Raw genomic sequence first — 21,044 nt, 5'->3', positions numbered from 1 at the left:
TGGGGGCTCCTGACTCTAACTTTTCCACCCTAACGGAAGTTCATATTTTTATCCGGCTTCACCTTAGTTAGGGCATAATAGACATTAAAACAGTAAATGTGAATCATATAATCTCCTATCAAACCTCTCTGTTTATCATTAAAATAATGGCAACATCATTTCAGTTATAAACAGTTACCAAGGAAACCAGTTTATCATAATTAGCTATTTTTTCTATTTCCTTTCTTTCTTTTTCTCTCACTCTCTCTTTTCTCTACCTGGGCTTTCTTCAGGCTAAGAAATATGATAAACTGTTAATCAGCTGGGGCTGTGACTAATTAGATCCTAATATGGATTCATAGAATCACGTTGCTTTTCCCCCCTCACAAATATACACTGGAGTACATTGTCGCGGTTTAAAAAAATAGAACTAAGGATGGAACAATTGGTTTGTTATGGGGGTTAAATCATCCTAGTAAACCCCCAAGGCAGTAGTGAACCAAACCTTAAGAAAAAGAAGACAAAACCCATTAGGTTTATTAAAAATGCACATTCTATTTTGTATGTATTAGAAAATGCAGCAGTAGAAGGTATTGTTTTGATGTTCATTGATTCCACAAACATATTAAGTACCTACTATATGTTTGTGAGCTAGTGCTGTGAAAGGTACTAGGGATAGAAAGACAAAAATATAAATAGTCCTTGATCTCAAGAAGTTGATATTCTATTAGGAGGAAATAATATGTACAAAGATAAGTTAATGCAAAATATATACAAAGTGAAAATGCAAACTAATATGAGGTGTTGGAAAAAGTCCCTAACAACCACAGGGATCAGGATTGTCCTTGCATATAAGAGAATATCTTAGTTAAACCTTGCAGGAAGCAGGGTAGTCTAAGTGAAGAGGGACTGAATTTTGGGCAGGGTGAGGGGTGGGGAGGAACAGATGATTTGGGCAATGACATGGAAATGGGAGATGGAACTTTGGAATTGAGAATTGGAATGTCATGTACTGAGAACAGACCAGTGTGAACGAAACATAGAATGCCTGGAATGATATGTTGGAGTTAGATCATGAAGGCCTTTATAAGGTGGTAACAGAGGATAACTGATATCCTTTAGGGATATCAGTTTGGCATCTGTGTGAGAATGGAGACCTGGGTGGAGAAGAAGTTTGAGGTCTATAGTCTCATTAAGAGTCTATTGTAATAGTCCAGGCAAAAGATAAAGAGAGCCTGAATGAATGGTTACTGAGTGAATGGGGAGAAGGGAAGAGAGGAGAGAAATGTGGGAGAGGTAGAATCAACAAGACTGGACACCTATGTGTCATTTCTATTCTTGGCAGGATTTAAAAAAAATATTTTTATTTAGTTCATTAAATGTTTCCCAATTACATGAAAAAAATGTTTTTAACATTTATTTTTTTAAAACTTTGAGCTCTAAATTCTGTCCCTTCCTCTCTCCCCTCCCCCAGCAATATATTGATTATTCATGTGAAGTCATTCAAAACATTTCCATATTAGCCATGTTGTAAAAGAAAACACACACATGCATATAAAATAAGAAAAATAAAGTAAAAATGTATGCTTTGATCTATCAGACTCTATCAATTCTCTCTCTCAAGGTGGATAGCATTTTTCATCATGGCTTCTTTGGAATTGTCTTGGATCGTTCATTGTCTTAATCAGAGCAGTTTAGTCTTTTACAGTTGATCTTCATTACAACATTCCTGTTACTGTGTACAATGTTCTCCTGGTTCTGCTCATGTCACTTTGTGTCTGTTCATATAAGTCTTTCTAGGTTTTTCTGAAACCATCCTGCTTGTCATTTCTTATAGAACAATAGTATTCCATCACAATCATATACCACAATTTGTTCAGTGAGGCAGGACTTTTAATACCAAATGAGATAACATTTGTAAGGTGCTTAGTATATAGTTCTTGGCACATAGTAGACACAACACCAAAGTTGCAAACCTGGATGTTGGTAAAGATGGCCCTCAACAGAAATTGGTAAGTTCAAAAGTGGGGTAGGGGGAAAGTCTTTTGGGAAAGACTCAGTTCAATTTTAGACATGTTGAATATGTGGTCTCTCCTAGTTATAAATCTGTGGTCTTGTATTAATCACAGGATAACTCCCTTATGGTCTTAAACTTTCTGATGGTCTATAAATTTTTGGTCTTATGGTAATCACAGGGAACAACTCCCTCAAACAGGGCTGGTAAATCCCTCAGCTTCTATCATCTAGGCCATTGTTACATCCTCTTACATTTTCTGGAAAAGTGTAAACTAAGTTCAGGCTAACCCCATGGATGACTTTTTAAGTACAAATTATTTGCTCTCTATGAAAATATCCTCTTGCTCTTTAATTATGGATGTAGATTAAATTCCCCTCCCCTCCAATATTTGATCATGAACTTGGGAGGGAACCTATACTTACTGAACATTTTCAGTGAATACTCTAAATTCTAATAAAATATAAACTATTTTAAAACAGAGACAATTCAGTCTTTCAGTCTCTGTGCCCCAGCTCTGAGTATAGTGCCTCATACATATAAGGGCTTAATAAGTGTTTGTTGAATTGAGTTGAAGGATGAAGCTTAGAGTGAGTTGCTCAGAATCACAACTTGTGAATGGCAAAGGCAGGGTCTAAACGTAGATTTGACATTAGTGGTCTTTCTAAAACTATCATTTTTTTTTCAATCTTCAGTCTTAGCCTTTTACTTAAATGTGAATACTTTGGTGGTGGAGAGTGGGTGAAACTTAAGTCAGTTATCAGTCACTAATCCTTATTTATCCTTTTACTAAAGTGACATACCTAAGAGCAGGGCCTTGTGGGGATGGGGAAAAATATAGACAGCATGGGTAAGGAGATGCTGAAATGAGAGTTGAAATACTTTCAAAGAAGGCTCAGTCTACTTTAGGGTTGTGCGGAATATAGATCTTGTTTAGAATTCCATGAAAATGATCTCTCCCTCCTACATTTTTCTAGAGCTCTTCGTCTTGAATTATTGTTTGTACCTAGAATATTCTATCTTGGATATTATTATAAATATTGTATCCCTCTTTTTTACATTGGGGAAGCACTTGATAAAGCTTAAAATGCTGTAAAAAGGCGGGATGAGTATACTTGTGTATATGTGAGTTTTTAGATTGTAAGCCCTTTGAGGGCAGTGACTGAGTAATTTTCTCATCTTTGTGTATCTGTCTTTGCTCTTGACTCATGTGACTTTGGACAAATTGCTCTGCCTCTGGGCTTCATCTGTGAAATAAAGAGGTTGACTAAATGATCTTTTGCAACTCTTTCAACTTAATATTAATAAATAGTAATAAAAATATTTATATAACACTTAAAGGTTGGCAGTGTTCTTTAGAATTTGACTTCCTTTATCCTCACAACAACCTGGGAGGTAAGTGCTGTTATTATCCTCATTTTACAGATGAGGAAACTGAGGCAGACAGAGGTTAAATGACTTGCCCAGGGTCATGTAGCAAGTAAGTGTCTGAGTCTGGATTTGAACTTAGGTCTTTCTGACTCTAAATCTAGCATTTTAACCACTGTCTACATTAAATCTATGATCCCATGAGACATTTCCCTTACTTTACAGATGAGAAAACAGTACCTGGCTCTGTAGATGCATAATAACTGATAGTAAAATTTAGTTGAATCTTTCTGAGATGAAGAAACTGAGACCCAGGGAGGTTGCTCAAGGTCACCCAACTAGTAGGTTGCACAACTGAGATTTGAACTCAAGTCATCAGCCTCCTAATTTAGTGCTCCTTCCTCTATGTAATACATTAATGTGAAGGTTTGTAATTTTACCTAATAGGATTCTAACAGAGTATGTTCAAGGAATCATCAATTAACAAATATTTTTTGCAAGCAGTTGGGGTTAAATGACTTGCCCAGAGTCATACAACTAATAAGTGTCTGCGTCCAATTTTGAACTCCACTCCTCCTGACTTCAGGGTCAGTGCTCTAGCCGCTGAACCATCTAGGTGCCCCTGACTCATCAATTAAAAAAAAAACTTTAGGGATCAGGAGGGAGAGGAGACTGGGAAGAGGAGTAAACAATTCCAGAGTATGAACTGTCCTTCTGGTGACAGTGGTGAAAGGAAGGAGAAAGAAATTTTCATCTCCTCCCCTTGCCCCCCTTCATTCTGGGTACCAGCATGTGATAGGCCATACTTGAATGCAGTCTTGTAGACTTGAGCTATAGGCACATGATGTTCTTGTAATCTAAATCCTTAGTTTTTGAGTGCATTAGGATGCTAACGACCAGGCAACCATCTACGTGGAGAGAGGCTCCAGCAGGGCTTTCTGAAGAGAAAGCCTGGCTTCTCCCTGGTTTCCATGCAAATGTACTAAGCCCGAGGGGCCTGGTAATCTCCACATGTCCCATCCTGGCAAGAGGGTGAGTGTATTCCATCTCTGCCAGTCCATCTGAGCTCTGCTCCCTGGTAATACTGTAGTAATCACCCTGCAACCATTTCTGTTGGAGTCCCTCACTCTGGAACTTGTGCGTTGTCATTTTAAAATAGTTTGGGTACTTCAGAATTAGCTGGGTGTCAGTGTGGTTTTATTTGGTCTGTAGGCGTTTTTGTTTTTAAAATTCATGACAAGTTCCTTGCAACATGTTTTATTATATTTTCGCCACCTGTTCTACCTTGGGGGTGGTTTTAAAATCTGGGACTATCTATCTTTTTTTTTTTTTAAGTTTCCTTATTTACCATTTATGTGTGTCTTCCACACACATACATATACACAATGTATATTTAAATATCCTGGGTATATACATTTCATCCTTCAAGTCCCCTAAGACCTGATTGGCTTTGAACTGTGGAGCTTTTTAGAGTGTTGTGGAGGGTGTATTTTTGCCCAGAAAATTGGGAAATTTTAAATGACTGTTCTCTTAAGAAGCAGGAATCAGATATACACTTTGATATTTTTAAATTTAAAAACATTTTTATTTAAAGTTTTGAGTTCCAAATTTTATCTCTCCCTCCTTCCTGTACCCCTTCCCTGAGATGGCAAGCAATCAGATATAGGTTATACATGTGCAATTATGTAAAACACTTCCGTATTAGTAATTTTGTACAAGAAGACTCAAAAGAAAAAAATGAAAGTGAAAAATAGCATGCTTCAGTCTGTATTCAATAAATATTAGTTCTTTCTCTGGAGGTGGATAGAATGCTTCATCATTAGTCCTTTGGGATTGTCTTGGATCACTGTATTGCTGAGAATAGCTAAGTTATGCACAGTTCTTCATCGAATAATATCGCTGTTACTTTGTAGAATGTTCTCCTGCATCTCTTCACTTCACTATGCATTCATTCATGTAAGTCTTTCAAGGTTTTTCTGAAATTATCCTCCTTGTCATTTCTTACAGCACAATTCCATTACAATCATATACTACAACTTGTTCAGCCATTCCCCAATTGATGGGCATCCCTTTGATTTCCAATTCTAAGCCACCACAAAAAGAGATGCTATAAATATTTTTGTACAAATAGGTCTTTTTCCCTTTTTTTGGATGTCTTTGGGATGTAGATTTAGCAGTGATATTGTTAGATGAATGGGCTATGCACAGTTTTATAGCCTTTTGGGCATAGTTCCAAATTGCTCTCCAGAATGGTTGAATCAGTTTACAATTCCACCAATAGTGCATTAGTGTCCCAGTTTTCCCACATCTGCTCCAACATCCCCTTTCCTTTTTTGTCACATGAGCTACTCTGATAGGTGTGAGGTGGTACCTCCAAGTTGTTTTACTTTGTATTTCTCTGATCAATTGTGATTTAGAATATTTTTTCCATATGACTATAGACTTTGATTGCTTTGTCTGAAAACTGCTTATTCATATCCTTTGATCATTTATCAATTGGGGAATGACTTGTAGTTTTATATATTTGAGAAATGATGCATTTATCAGAGATACTTGTTGCAAAAATTTCTCCCCATTTTTTTGTTTTCCTTAAAATTTTGTTTGCAATGGGTTTTTTGGGCAAAAATTTTTAATTTTATATAATCAAAATTGTCTATTTTACACTTTCTAATGGTCTCTGTATCTTCTTTGATCCTAAACTCCTCCTATATATTTAAATCTGATAGATAAACTATTCCATGCTCTCTTAATTTGCTTATGGTATTGCCCTCTATGTGTAAATCATGTACCTTATCTTGTTATACAGTATGAGATGTTGGTCTATACCTAGTTTCTCTCATACTGTTTTCCCAGCAGTTTTTGTCAAATAATGAATTTTTGTCCCAAAAGCTTGGATCTTTGGGTTTACCATATCGTAGATTACTACGATCATTTGCTATAATGTAATTTGTACCGACTCTATTCCATCACTCTATTTTTTTAGCCAGTACCAGATAAAATTTGGTACTTTGGAACTATAAAAGTACTTAGTCCTCTGAGAAGCAAAGCAATTACCATCTTCATAATTCCTTTCTACCTCCATTCAAAGAGTTGAGAAACTTGAGAAAGAACATTGTGTACATTTTACACACAGAAAAAGGGATTCTTGCTACGTGGATGATTATATATCAGCATAACTGGTTGGAGGCAAAAGCTAGGGACAAAGCCAGAAGCTTCTGACTCCCATATCATCACTCTGTATATTATAAATCCATTCTTTTCCTGGAGTAAAGGGGCCAGGGACAGATTTATATCACTTTATCCTAACTCCCCATCCTTAAAAATTAATTATGGCTTTAATGAGCAGATATGTAATGTTACCTCTATCTATCTATCTATCTATCTATCTATCTATCTATCTATCTATCTATCTGTCTGTCTGTCTGTCTGTCTGTCTGTCTGTCTGTCTGTCTGTCTGTCTTATCTATCATCTATCTGTCCGTCTGTGCCTGTCTTTCTATCTGTCTGTCTGTCTATCTATCTGAGAACAATCAGGGTTCCCATTTACACCTCTGTCAACTCCAATAATTTGTTTGCTTTGACTAATTTCTTTTAGCATCATTTATGCTATCAGTACCTCAGTAAGTGATAATGTGTTTAAATTTCTGCAAGTATGTTTGAATTCTTGTTTGAAATCTTGCATTTTAAATCAGATATCTAGGCTTTTTATATCCTGATATTTATAATCAAAGCATATCTTCTACTTAAGCCAACAAATGATTGCCTTTACACTATAACTGCAAATAGAACTTGTATTCACGAATTTGGTAAATATTCTTTCCTGGTTAAAATATTAGCCCATGCTTCATTTTTAGTTGGAACATATTTTGCCATTCCTTCATGCCTTGAATTTATCAACATAGCCTTTGCATGTTTTCTTAATTGTTGATTCTTTTAGATTTTAAGTTGATAGAGGTTAGAGATTGGATCAGTCTGACATATAGTACAGTGTCCATCCTATCATGATGTATAAGGAACACTAAAGAACTTTGGGACAAAGGTAATTTCCTAGGCATTTGAAATCAGAGAGCAGGAAGTGGAATGAAAGCCTTGCCAATCTTTCTCATCGTTCTCACAGTCAGCCCTGCCTATAGCCCTTGGTTGGTTTCTTCTACTAGGAGCATATTGGAAAGATGAAGAAATAGGCCTAGATGATTTCCAAGGTCCCTTCCAGGTCTAATATCCAATAATTCTAGGATGACCAATATCAAGGAAAAAGTCCACATGTGTCCAGAATCCAAAAGAAATCAGACTGGACCAAGGGGAAATCAGATGGCAGGTTTAAAATACATTGGATACTTTTTGCCTCTTGGTCTTCCACATTGTCTTTAGCAAATGCTTATTTCATTCCCATACAGTGCATGACAGGATACCCAGCTGCATCTTGTCCCTCAGGCAGTGTCAGGAGAGATTATATTTGTGGCTTGGAAATACTTTTATTCCATTTGCATTTAACTTGATAGTGAGCTCTTGGGAGAAAGGACTAGGTCTTCTTATCTATTATATATTCCCACAATGCCAATGCCAAGACCCTGAACATAATGATACTCCAAGTTATGGACTACTAATATGGGAAGCAGAGGAAGGCATAGTCATGAGTTGGATTAGCAGGGAGGACCTTGGGGGAAAATGATAGTATAGTGGAAAAACATGGAATTAAAATCAAGGAGGCAGGTTTTAGTTCTGACTCTGCCACTAATTAGTCAGGTTATGTAGGTTAAGTTACTTTGCCTCATTGGGCTTCAATTTCCTTATCCATAAATTGGGAGTTTGGAGTAAATGTCCTCTAATGTTACCCCTCCCTGTTCTACATTTTATGAGAACTAAAATTCTTTTAGATCTAATAATCCAATCTTTTAGTCTATTAGACTCCATGAGTCTATGACATTTCAGTTTTAGTGAACTAGGAGAAATGGTAATAAGACTAGAAATCTTTTGAATCTAAGGGGGTCTTAAAGTTTAATTCAGTCACTATATCATAGATGAAAGTCAATAGTACATACAGGTCTTAATGATAAATGCTGAAAATAATTAGATTTAATCTGAATAAACTCCACTTCTCCACCCCAATATATAATCAAGAACTTGGGAGGAAACCTATACTTTTAGAACTTTTTCAGGGAGAAAGGGAACAACAGGGGTAGAATATTCTAGAGACCTTGTCCAGGAACCTGGTATCCTGTGTTTGTGTTCAGTATGCCTGGAGTGCAGGTGGGGTAAGAAGGGAGGAAAAGAGGGAGGAGAAGACATCATCTCTGTTCTTGGGATTTTAGGGATAAAGAGTTGTAAGGGGATATGGTCATATTCTTTTGTTGGCTTTAATTTTACTCCCTCTGCAACTTACTATTACTGAGTAGGCTCAAATTTCACCTAGGCTTGTCTTCTGTACTTCCTATTCTACTTTCCTTCTTCTCTCCTTCTTCTATCTTTCCTCAGAGCCCCATGAAACAGATGGACAACAGTGCTGGGGTTACTGTTGAGGGAGTAGGGTCAGGATTAGAGGGGTTAGCCAGAGTTAGCAATTGTGGGGGATGAACCTTTCCAATTCTTTCAAGTCTTTCATTTTGCTTGACCTTTTTCTCAAGATTCACCTATCAATCCCTGCCCCCCCCCAACCAGCTCATCTTTTTGCCTCAATGAAAGAAAAGTATCAGCTGAATGGTAGCAGCTCTAATTAATGTAATGATGTAAGTTTTGTAAAACATTTGTCAAAATTTCTTGTGCCATGCTTATAGATAACAGGGAGAAATGTTATCTAGACAGAGGTGTCAAAGTTGTGGAAAACAGACTAAAATGTGCTTGGAAAGTGATTAATAAATAAAAATACAAGGGAACAGAGATAATGCTGACCTTGTCATTTTCTAAGTCAACATGCAGGCTGCAGAGATCTCTTTCTATCTGAGTCTGACACCACCAATCTAGATGATAATATAGTTAGGTAAACTTGGAACAGATTGAATAGTAAGACCCAAAGAGTAGTAATTACTGATTCAATGTCAAATTGGAAGGAAGTCTCTAGTGTGTTCTGAAAGTATTTGTTTGAGCCTGTGCTTTTCAATATACTTATTTATCAAGGACGTGATAAAGGAATAGATGCTGTGATTGTCAAATTTGTGTGTGATGTGAAACTCAGAAGGCTATCTGATTTAAAGAATGACAGAATCTTGATCTCAAAATATCTTCAGTAAGCTAGATCAATGGACTAAATCCAATATGGTAAAATTTAATTGAGACAAATCCAAAGCTCTACACTTGCATTCCAAAAATAAGCTTCACAAATATAGGATAGAGTAGGCATAATTAGGCAGTAGTTCCTGTACAAATATGGTTTTATTGGGTTACAAGCTCAAATGATTCAAAAGTATAGCACAGCAGCCAAGGAAGAGAACATACCATATGAGTGATAGAGAATTGCCATGAGTTTGAAGAATGAACTTGAAGAAAAGAGTTGGGGATGGGGAGGAGAAATATTTCACTTTCTGGATTCTCAACTTCCTTCCAAGTTTCAGTGCCAATGCTCTTTGACAAGGGCCTGAGGTTCTTAACCTTTTTGGTGTCATGTACCCCTTCTCAGAACAATGTTTTAAATGTATAAAATGCAATATATTGGGTTACAAAGGAAACCAGTTATCTTGGAATACAGTTATTAAAATATATATAAAAATACAAATAAGTTCATGGTCCCCCAATTAAGAATCCTTGCTTGACTGGCCTTTCTTGATCCCCTTAGTTGATTTCACTCTCCCTAAAGTCTACTTGTAATTGCTTTGTATTTGCTTGGTCTGCAATTTGTATTTACTCATCTGTGTATGTTACTTCCCCATGTAAAATATGGGCTCCTTGAGGTCTGAGACAATTCCATATTTTTGTTTTTATATCATTAGTATAACTTATGTTTGATAAATAAGAGTTGAATTGAATTGATGTAATAAGTCTTCAAATATTTGAAGGGTCTTGAGGATTCTGGGAAGATAGTGGAATAAGGCAGGAAATTACCTGGCTTTCCCAAATTCCCCCACAAATAATTTAAAATAATGCCTCAAAGTGAACTTTAGTGAAGCAGAAATAATTAAAAGTCAAGCTGAAGCAGTCCTCTAGCCTAAGACAACTTGGGAGTACATTAGTAAAGACCTGACCTTCTGGGGTGATGGTCTGGCCTGTTTGAGGTGGAGATACCTCTAGGCAGATACCACTGAATCATGGCATCAACAAATAAGTCCTGGGGATAGATGCATAGATAGCAGTCTCAGCTTTAGGAACTGTAACCCAATGGACAGTGTGGGGGGGTCAGATGATATCATCCTGAGTTGTAGCTATGTTTGAGGAGGAGCAAGCACACTTTGGTGAGTGAAGTCTCATAGGAGTTGGGCTTTGCTGGCTATGGGCACTTGTAGGAGAATGGAGACCATGGTTTTGGTTCAGGGCAGAGGGGTGAGCTGAAGTTTGCAGCCACAGGAGGGACTGTAGGGAATAGTTTTTGATGACATCATTGTTGGGGACCCTGGTTGTAGCTTGGGGTTATAGAGGAATACCTGAGCTCAGGCCCCCAGACAGAATACAAGAAAACTGAAGTTTAAGACATACCTGACACCTCCAGACTAGAGCCCGAATCAAAGACAAAGTTGACAATCAAGAAATAATCCACTTAAAAAAAATGAGTGAGCAAAAGAGAAGGAATCCAACCATAGATAGCAACTATAGTGATAGAGAAGTTGGGTTCAAACTCAGAAGAAAAAAGAAAAATATAAAATGGTCACAAGGCCAAAAAGTATTCTTGGAAGAGCTCAAAAAGTACTTCAAAAACTAAATAAGAGAGGTTGAGAAAAAGTTAGGGGAAGAAAATAAGACTAATACAAGAAAATCAAGAAAATTTTGAAAAGAAAGTCAGTCAATTGGAAAAAGAGATCCAAAAATTTCTGAAAGAAAATAACTCCTTACAAATTAGATTTGGGCAAGGGAAAGCTAATGACTTTGTAAGACACCAAGAAATAATACAACAAAATCAAAAGAATCAAATATTTGAAGGGCTGTTATGTGAAAGCATTAGATTTACTTTCTTGAAACCAAAGCCCAGAACTAGGAACAATGCATGGAAGTCACAGAGACAGATTTAGGCTTAATTTAACAGAAAATGTTCCAGCAACTCTATTCAAAATTAGGAAGAAGCTTCCTTAAGTCTTGGGCTTTACCTTTTGAAGGTCTTTAAACAGAGATATAATAACACTTTTCAGGTGTGTCCTAGAGAGAATTCAGGTATGAGTTGGGATAGATGATCACTTGAGGTTATGATTCACTTCTTAGAGTGTGATTCATTGACAAATTCCTTTACAATTGAGCACATTTACCATATGCTAGATATTAGATCCAGAGCAGAAAAGAACCTCAGAGATCATTTAATTCAACCCCCTTGTTACTAAAATTAATATTATTATTTTACAAATGAGGAAACTGAGATCCATGGTGATCAGATGACCTTCCCAAAGACATACAGGTAGTGACAGAGGAGGTATTTGAACCCAGGTCTTCTGATTTCAAAGTCAGCACTGTTTCAACTGTACCATATTGTGTATATGAGAATCAAAGATCTGAGATCCATTTCCTACTTTCAAGATATTGAGTCTAGAACGAATATTCATAGATCTCCCAACTTCCTTGAAGGCAGGGAATCTTGTCTTATCTAAACTTTGTATTTCCTCCAGTGTCTAGCACAGTAGATCTGCTCATAGGAAGCACTTTATTTATTGAATAAAAGAAGAGAAAAACACCCTCTTCCATCAAAGGATGCTCCTATTGCAGCATACAGAGACAAAGTCATGCCCAGGTGGATTTGTGAAAGGTATGGCTCCTATTGCTGAGCTGAAACACCTTCCCTGTCCTTTTGGGAGGAAACCAAGTCCCTCATTTGTCCTCAACTTTCTCAGATGTGAAGGTCAGCTGCAGATTATGTTCACTGTCATCCTCCCACCATCACCTGTCTCCTCCCCCTAAGTCAGATTAAAAGTTTGTTCTGAGTTGAAATTTATCATTAAAGAGCCTTTTTGAGCAGGCAAGATTTCCTGCATGTGTGTGTGTGTGTGAGTGTGTGTCATTACACTTACAAAAATGGAGAGCCAAAAATTCTTGAAAGTGATGACCGATAGCCTGAGCAAAGGTAGCCTGTTTAAAAGAAGGCTTATTTGTCAGCATTGCATATTCTCTTTGTGGCTCCCAGTGGGGCACCCAGATCTTATCTGATTGGTTTCTTATATTTTTTCAGGTGATGCATGTTTTGCAGGGAAAACTCAGAATGTCCAGTGTTATTTTTTGGCATCCTCTAATATGGTCTATTTGTGGAGTGGTTTGGTTTTTATTAGGTATTCTTCTGGTTCCTCTTGTCTTGGAGTGGTTCCAACTGATGGTTTATCATTTATTTATTTCAAACAATAAAAAATGAAGAAGAATAATGATAGTAAATGTAGTAGCTCTGGGAGTGGAACATTTCTCTGACCAAGTCTGGTCATGTGGAGAGGGTAGAGCAGTGAGTGTGGAGAGATAGACTAGGGGCATTTACCCTTAGCTAGTTTGATGTTGTGGTACAAGAGAGTTCAGATGAAGAGCAGAAGTTAAAACTTTATTATTACTCATGAGAGATGGAGAACAGATGCCAACAGGGAAAAATCCCCTAGACCTTTTCTGAGGGAAGTGCCCCATAGGGTGGCCTGGGGAGGAGATAGGCTGGGAGCAGCAGACCACGTTTATTTATGTATTTATTTTTGCAAAAATCAATCAACAAACATTTAGTATGTGCTTCCTATGTTCCAGGTACTGTCCCAAACATTAGGGGTTACAAGAAAGGGAAACTAGTCCCTGCCTTCAAGGAGTTTACCTTTTAGATTGCATTACTGTGTCTGTTTCTTACAATTTTTCTCATTGGAGAAATGAAGGGTTAGTCCAGATGACCTCTTTCAGCTTTAGTTCTGTGATCCTCTAATCTATCTTTTCTCTCAGGGGCAGATGGCCAGGGTCACATCTTGCTGATGTCAGTAAGCCCGCCTGTGGAAGCTCCTTTCTAATTGGCTGCTTCTCCATCTGCTATGAGCCTGGACACCAAACAACCAAGCCTTAGCAGTATTTCTAAAATGAGAATAAATAGGCACTCACTGAGAACTTAACAGTCCCTCCTTAGGAATACACTACCCAAGCTTCATTAATTCAGTGATAGTGTCCATTTTAGTTGTTCAGAGGCTCTCTGTGTTTTGATTCAGATCTAGCTTTCTTGGTATGTGAGGTATTGTTGTATTTGCACTGAAATGCATTATAATTTTTTCAGGGGCAAATGTATTTGCTTCTCCTGACTTCCTTTCTTCTGTAAGAGGTGATGTCATTTTCTCCAGTCATCTAGGTTTAAAACCTTAAAAGAATCTCTGACTCCTTTCTCTCCCTCACTCCCCACAATCAGTTGCTATGTCTTATCAATTCTACTTCTGCTGATTCAACACAAGAGTTGACTGTTCCAATCCAGTCATGTTTGTATTGTCTTGTAGCTACCCTTTCCAATCAATCTTCCTCTCAGCTGCCAAAGTAATTTTCCTTAGGTGTAGTTCTGACCATATCTTTCCTTTACCCAAGAAACACCAGTGACTCTGCGTTGCCCCTAGGATAAAATATAAACCCCTCTGTTTTTTCAGTTTTATGATTATACATGATTCCCTTTCCTACACTCTAAAGGTTCAACCAAATGGGTTCTTTGCTGCTTCTCATACATCTCCTGGATCTGCACCTTTGATCTGTCTATCTTCCATGCCTGAAATGTTCTCACTCTTCATCTTCACCTCTTAGAATTCCTTGTTTCCTTAACAACATAGCTCAATCTCCACCTTCTACATGAAGCCTTTCCTGACCCCTCCTATTGCCTTCCAACTACTTTATATTTATTGTTGTATGTTCTGTATATATCAGGAGATTATATATATATATATATACATATACACATACAAAATTGTGGTTTGTCTATATATGTATATATGTGTGGGTATATATGTGTGTGTGTATGTGTGTGTGTATACACACACACACTATGCAAGAGAGACATACCATTTCTCCTAATGGAATCTAAACTCCTTGAAGTCAGGGACTATTTAATTTTTAACTTCTTAATTTCTATCTTCAGTGCCTAGTACAATGCCTGGATCATATTAGGCATTTAATAAAGGTTTGTTGGTTGATTAATTGATAGATTATTTCAGGACTTCATTATCATTCATACATATTTTTTTTCAAAAGCCTCTTGTCTCCAGTCTCCCTTATCTTCCAAACCATTCAATTTAACCTTCCTAAATTCTGATCATGCCCTGCTCAGCTGTTCCTCATTGTCTACCAAAGTAAGTCAGCCAAACTCCTTAGCCTAGAACCCATGACCCAATCAATACTCATGAATCACAATCTGGTTCTAGCACAGATTTTAAAATTTATTTATTTTTTTTTACTATATCTGATCATGTATTTTAAGCTGTAGTCAAAGCAGACTATTTGCTGTTTCCCTAAAACATCTCATATTTTCCTTTTTTATGTATTTATTCGTAGTATTCTATATGTAAGTAATTTCTTCTCCTGTCATATTTACTGATCCATATCTTGCCCATCCTTCAAAGTCCAGTTTAAGAGTCACTCACTCTGTAAAATCATCCCCATCAGGGATGGCTAGATATCGCAGTGAATAGAGCACCACCCTGAAGTCAGGAGGACCTGATTTCAAATCCAGCCTCAGGACACTTAACACAAAACTAGCCATGTGACCTTGGGCAAGTCACTTAACCCCTTCTTCATCCCCATCTTCCCAAGTTGGAAGTCTGTCCTCCCTCATTTACTCTCACAGCATTTTGTTGTATGTCACCACCATTTTATTGTCATTATTTGGGTAAATGTCTTTATCTTTTCTTAAAATTAGATTTTTAAAGCTCCTTTGGATCAGGAGCCAGCTCTTATTCTTCTCTGTAGCCCTCTCAGCACTTACATCAGACTTTGCACATAGTAGGTGCTTAGAACACCTTTGCTCAGTGAATGCTCTCGGTGCTCAGTGCCTGTTGCTGAATTGAATGGCTATTTTCCATCAGGCTCATATTAAAAAGAGCTTCTGTTCCTTGATCAGATACCTACTGACGGTAAGAGAGGTCAATTTATAAATGTGTTGTGTGTGTGTGTGTGTGTAGGGGAAGACAACCAAGGGTTAAAAAAATCATCTCATCCACTAAAGTGAACAAATTGTAGATGATTGAAAGTTGATCCTGTTTGGGTTATTTGAAGCTCAGTGGAACTTGTGGAAAGTGAGCTAAATAGAGAGTATCAGTCTTAGACTTTTCTGCCTTTACTTTAGAGAAAATCATAGGAATAATAAGATTTTGAATTTAGAAGTGGAAGGAACATTAGAGATCACTGAATCCAACTTCCTGAACTAAGCTTTGCAAAATGTTTAGAAAATGTTATCTCATTTGAGTCTCACAATAACTGTGGGAGAGTGGAGGTGTTCTTTTTCCCTATTTTACAGATGAGGAAACTGAGGCACAGAGGTTAAGTGGTTTGCCCAGTATCACACTGCTAGTAAGTGTCTGAGGCAGGATTTGAACTCATGTATTTTTTTTATTTTTTTAATTAAAAAAATTTTTTTTGAAATCATGTATTTTTGACTCCAAGTCCAGTGCCCTATCCACTCTTGCAGAAGTGTAGCTTAGTGAATGCATTACAATTGGGCCCAAATAAGAATATTTAAAATTAATAATGACACAGTGTTTTATGGTTTATAGGGCACAAATATCAACTCATGGGCTGATCTGCAATAATAATAGAATTTACATATCAGTTTAAGGTTTGCAAAGTACTTTAAATGAATTATCTTGTTTTGATACTGAATCTATGGGGGCAGGATATGTTAGACCTGGCAGCTGCTAGAAAGACCATCACGACTAAAGCATTCACCCAAGGCCATGTAGCCAATCTATGACAAAGATGGGATTTGAATCCAGAGCATCCTGATTCTAAGGACAGCTCTCTATATCAATTCAATGAGAGCCTTTTCAAAAAGAAGAAAGAGGAGGAGGAGGAGGAAGAAGAGGAAGAGGAGGAAGACGAGGAGGACTGGCTTTCCCTATGTGGAAGGGAACTACATGGCTGGAAGGATAAGGAAGTTTACTTATGTACATACAAGTTGCATGTTTCTTTCTCCCCTTCCCTCAAAGTTTTCTCCTTGAAGGAAAGATTTCTTTTATGTTCCCCTTTTGTCTTTGTATCTGCAGTGCCTAGTAGAGGGACTTGCATATCCTTGGTGATTATAAATGCTTATTGAAACTTAACAAGGATAAAAATATGAGTTAAGAGTTTCCCTTCGATAGGCCTGGGTGCTATTGGTAAATCCATTTTTCAAACTCTTTTCACCTCATATCTATTTTTCTCTATTTTCCTCCCTTCTCTCCTGCCTTCTTCTCCCTATAGATATCTAAGAGTCAACCATGTAACTGCTACTTTGCAGGATTATCCAACTCTCTTCCTTCTCTTGGTGATGATTCAGAATCATGGAAATACACAATCTTAGAAGAATTAAAATGATAGTACGAAGGACAGCATGAAGGTAAGCTTCAACATATTATCAAAAGTCACGGATCAGCACAGGGGGCATTAGAGAGAACACATATGACTGAAGAGAGAGGTGGGCTGGCCATGGACAGTCCCAGGAGCCCTGAAGCAGAATGAGAAAAAGACTTCCATTATATTGGCTTGATCCTTTATGGCGAATCTGTGGGGAAATAGAGAAGAATGAAAAGGGATGGCAATTTGCATCACTGGAGGAGATATGTACACATTGAAATCACAGTCTCACAGAAGGAGCAAGAGAGGTGGGGACCGGGAGCAAACTGAGTTGGAGAATGGGTTGACAGAGGCTTCAAGACAAGGGGGCAGGAACTTTCTCCCCAATCTCTACATCTCTATCTCAATGTAAATTACCTTCTCTCTCATTCACTGTCAGACTATTTGGCTCCATCCCCAGCCTGTGTATAGAATGAAATCATTATATCTTTTCTTTGTTACCTGTTTTGCCTTTGTAGCTATCAGTGTCTGGCAAGAGGTAAGTGTTATATAAATACTTATCCCTTTCCCCCTCCCGGTCTCCCTTTCCTCACTGTCTTTAGGTCAGCAGAGCTTTATGGAGTATCTGCTGAATGCAAAGTAAATTCTGGTTAGTTGCTGCCTGGGTTTATTCCTTGTGTTTCATGTATCATTATAATAATATAACTGACAGTAATGTAACATTTTAAGGTTTTGCAAAATTGTTTCTATGTTACCAATGGCCTACCCCACTTGCCTCTTGCCCACTGTCTTCCCCCCCCACCCCCCCAAAAAAAACCTTCCTCAAACTCTGGGCTTACATTGACCAGGTACAGTTCTGGAAGCATGATTGTAGAGGGCAAAAGATATTCTTATTTTGACTGATGATTACCCCTACTCTGGAATAAAATGACTTTGAAAAATTTGAATAAAGCTTTATTTCCCTAAATGTGGGTGGTGGGTAGTAGGCCTCCAGTTTCAATGTAGGGACTCAATGTACCATAAGTTACTAGGTTTTCAATGGCCTTTAGTTTCTATATCATAGAACATGCCTAAGAAACAAAGGACTCTTCAGAGACCATGAACAAATATCTATAAATAGATATAGATATGTACACAATATATACAAATATACATATTCACACACTTATATGTGTATATGTATATATGTGTGTGTAAATATATATATACACATACATACATACATACATATATGGAGAGAGAGAGAGAAAAAGAGAGAGAGAAAGAGAGAGAGAGAGAGAGAGAGAGAGAGAGAGAGAGAGAGAGAGAGAGAGAGAGAGAGAAAGAGAGAGAGAATAAGAATGTCCACTATGTGCCAGCCACTCTTTTAGGCATTGGAGTACAAAGACATAAATCAAAACTTCCTTAGCTCAATTAGCTTCCATTTTGTAAGTGGAGAGTGTGGGGGCATCAGGAAGTTTTCATGTGAAAAGTTTCGTCTGGGCTGAATCATGAAGGGAGCGAGAAGTGGAAGAGAGAAGAGAATGCATTCCAGGCATGGGGCTCAGCCAGTACAAATGCAAAGAGATGGGAGAAGGAGTATTGTGTAGAGGAACACGAAGAAGGCCAGTTTGACATCAAGGGTGGGGAGCCTGCAGCCTCGAGCCCGAATATGGCCTTGGTGGCCTTTTGACTGAGTTCAAGTTGTAGAAGACAAATCCTTTTATGAAGAGGATTTGTTCTCTGAAGTTCGGATTCAGTCAAACGGCTGCACTTGAGGACCTTGTAGGCCACCGGGGGCCTCAAGGCCACAGATTTCCCACCCCTGAATTGTAGAGGGCAGGAATAAGAGTAATGAATAACAAGGCCAGAAAGGGAGGTTGGGCCAGGTTGTAGGGGGTTTTAAAAGTCAAACTGAGGAGTTTACATTTGATCCTGGAGAGAATAGGTAGCCATTGGGGTTTATGACTGACATGACTGACATGATTGGACCTGAGCTGAGAAACATTTCAGCAATGTAAAGTTTAGTCTATCGGTAGTACTCAGATAGTCCATTAGATTCCACCTAAAAGGTAAAGACTGGGAATTGCTAAACAAACACTCCCCTTTGTCTTGGACCTGAATATTAGAAACTGGGCAATATCATGGAAGGACAGTAAGGTCCAGATCTCCTGGTCCCTCCATTTGTCTTTCATCTGTGGGTTAACCCTCTGCCAAGGACCTTTTTCTCTTTCTCTGAAATCTATGCTGTCAAGGAAATGTTCTCTTTCTGGAAGAGCATATGGGGTATTCATGAAAGACTAGCACCTCTGGTGTGAGGGCTGTTGAGCCCTTTCCAGGGTTGTTCATTCACCTTTGGTGTCTACCTGTCACCCAACTCTCACCTGTGGCTCCAAGAGGCTGTAGTATGCACAGTAGCCACACCCCAGTAAAACCTTCTCAGCTCATAGGCTATACCAGGTGGAGAGTAACTGTCAGTGAGTTCGGGGGTTTCTAACCCAAGCGTGTGAAGATTTCATCCATTAGCATGGGTACTTGAGAACAATTTGTTCCAATGGCCATGATGGCAGCTGTTGCAGGCTCTGTGGAGTGCTTAGAGCATGGTCAGTTGTTGAAGATGCCAAGGTCATCCCTGGCATCCCAGGCCATCACCAGCCACCTTGACTTTTGTCCTGCCATTGGACTCTGATGACTCAGGAAGAGAGAATGAAGTTGACAACTGTGCAACTCTGCCTCATTTAAATCCAATTTACTTGAAAGTCGAGGCATCACCCAGTGCCATCATTGGTTCTTTTCCAAACAAAGGATGAACAATATAATACTTGACTCTGAAAATGAAGAACTCTCAAACGCCATAATCCTTGAACTCACAACATCACCCCTAAATTCGGAAACTTCCATTCTCCATCTCCCTAGTCTCTGTCCTGGGCTCAGAAAAGGAAACGAAAAGTAGAAGGTAGCCAGGAACTGACGATCCTCTCAGGGAGGCACGGTCTGCCCACCGTTCGCTTGTCCTACAAGATGCCCTTTTCTACTGCTGGAGTGGGGGAGGGAGAAATCTGTTACTTTCCCCTGCTTTGCTGCACTTTGGTCCAAGGAGAAAAAACACAGGAGAGGAAAAGGTGGCTCGATTTACAATGACCTCTTTATAGATCACAGAGACTCCTCTAACAAGAGTCCATCCTCCTGAACCTCTGTCAACAAATCATTAGGAGACAAGCCTAATTAGTCAGGTGTTGGTGTGCTATTCTATTTCCAAGGAGGTGCTCTGCAGATATTTGCAGCAAGGTCTAATCCCCTGTAATTTTACCAATTTGATTTGGGGAGAGGGGAGGGAAAGATCAGAAAACTGATCAGAGCTTTACCTGTGCCACACCTGTTATCTCATTCAATTCTCATGACAGTCCTGTAAACTAAGTGCTATAGGTATTATTATCCCCATTTTATAGATGAGGAAACTAAAGCTTAGATTATTTAGGTGATTTTCCTAGGGTCACAAAGCTAGTAAATGTCTGAGGTAGTATTTGAAGTCTTTACGACTCTGAGTCCAGTGTTCTGTTAATATTCTTCCTGCATCATCCAGTGTAGCCTTAGACAGGAAGTTTCTAGAGGGCAGGCATGACTTCTATCTAACTAACGATATCTAGTCAAGCCAAGCCTAGATTTACCACCTGGAGGCACCCATTTTTTATTGTTTAGTTGTTTTTCAATCAAATTCATGGACACATTTGTTTGTTTTTTTGCTAAAGATACTGGAGTGGTTTGCCATTTTCTTCTCTAGCTCATTTTACAGATGAGGAAACTGAGGCAAACAGTGTTAAGTGACTTGCCCAAGCTCACATGGCTAATACGTGTCTGAAACTAGATTTGAACTAGCAAAGAGGAATTTTCCTAATTCCAGGCTCAGCACTCTAGGTTTTTTGGAACTCTAGGTTTTTTGATCAACTAATGCAGTAAAGCTATTACTGTCAGCAGAGTATTTCTGAGAGTTCCCTATAGGTCTACCTACCTACCTACCTACCTACCTACCTACCTACCTACCTACCTACCTACCTACCTACCTATCTATCTATCTATCTATCTATCTATCTATCTATCTATCTATCTA

General features: G+C 38.3%; 1 long non-coding RNA gene across 1 annotated transcript in view; it reads left to right on the top strand.

Moving 5' to 3' along the window:
* The window catches only part of LOC138144623 (uncharacterized), a 45,427-nt gene that overhangs the window by 15,529 nt on the left and 8,854 nt on the right, over nucleotides 1-21,044 (top strand). The window contains exon 2 of the long non-coding RNA XR_011163993.1: nucleotides 16,865-17,000. This is a non-coding gene — a long non-coding RNA (uncharacterized lncRNA). The remainder of the gene's footprint in view (nucleotides 1-16,864; nucleotides 17,001-21,044) is intronic.

This window comes from Petaurus breviceps, unplaced genomic scaffold, assembly GCF_028583685.1.
Source record: "Petaurus breviceps papuanus isolate PSGF00001 unplaced genomic scaffold, PetGlider_PUasm1.0 90702, whole genome shotgun sequence".
Taxonomy (NCBI): Eukaryota; Metazoa; Chordata; class Mammalia; order Diprotodontia; family Petauridae; genus Petaurus; species Petaurus breviceps.
This window is presented reverse-complemented; position numbering and strand designations above follow the sequence as displayed.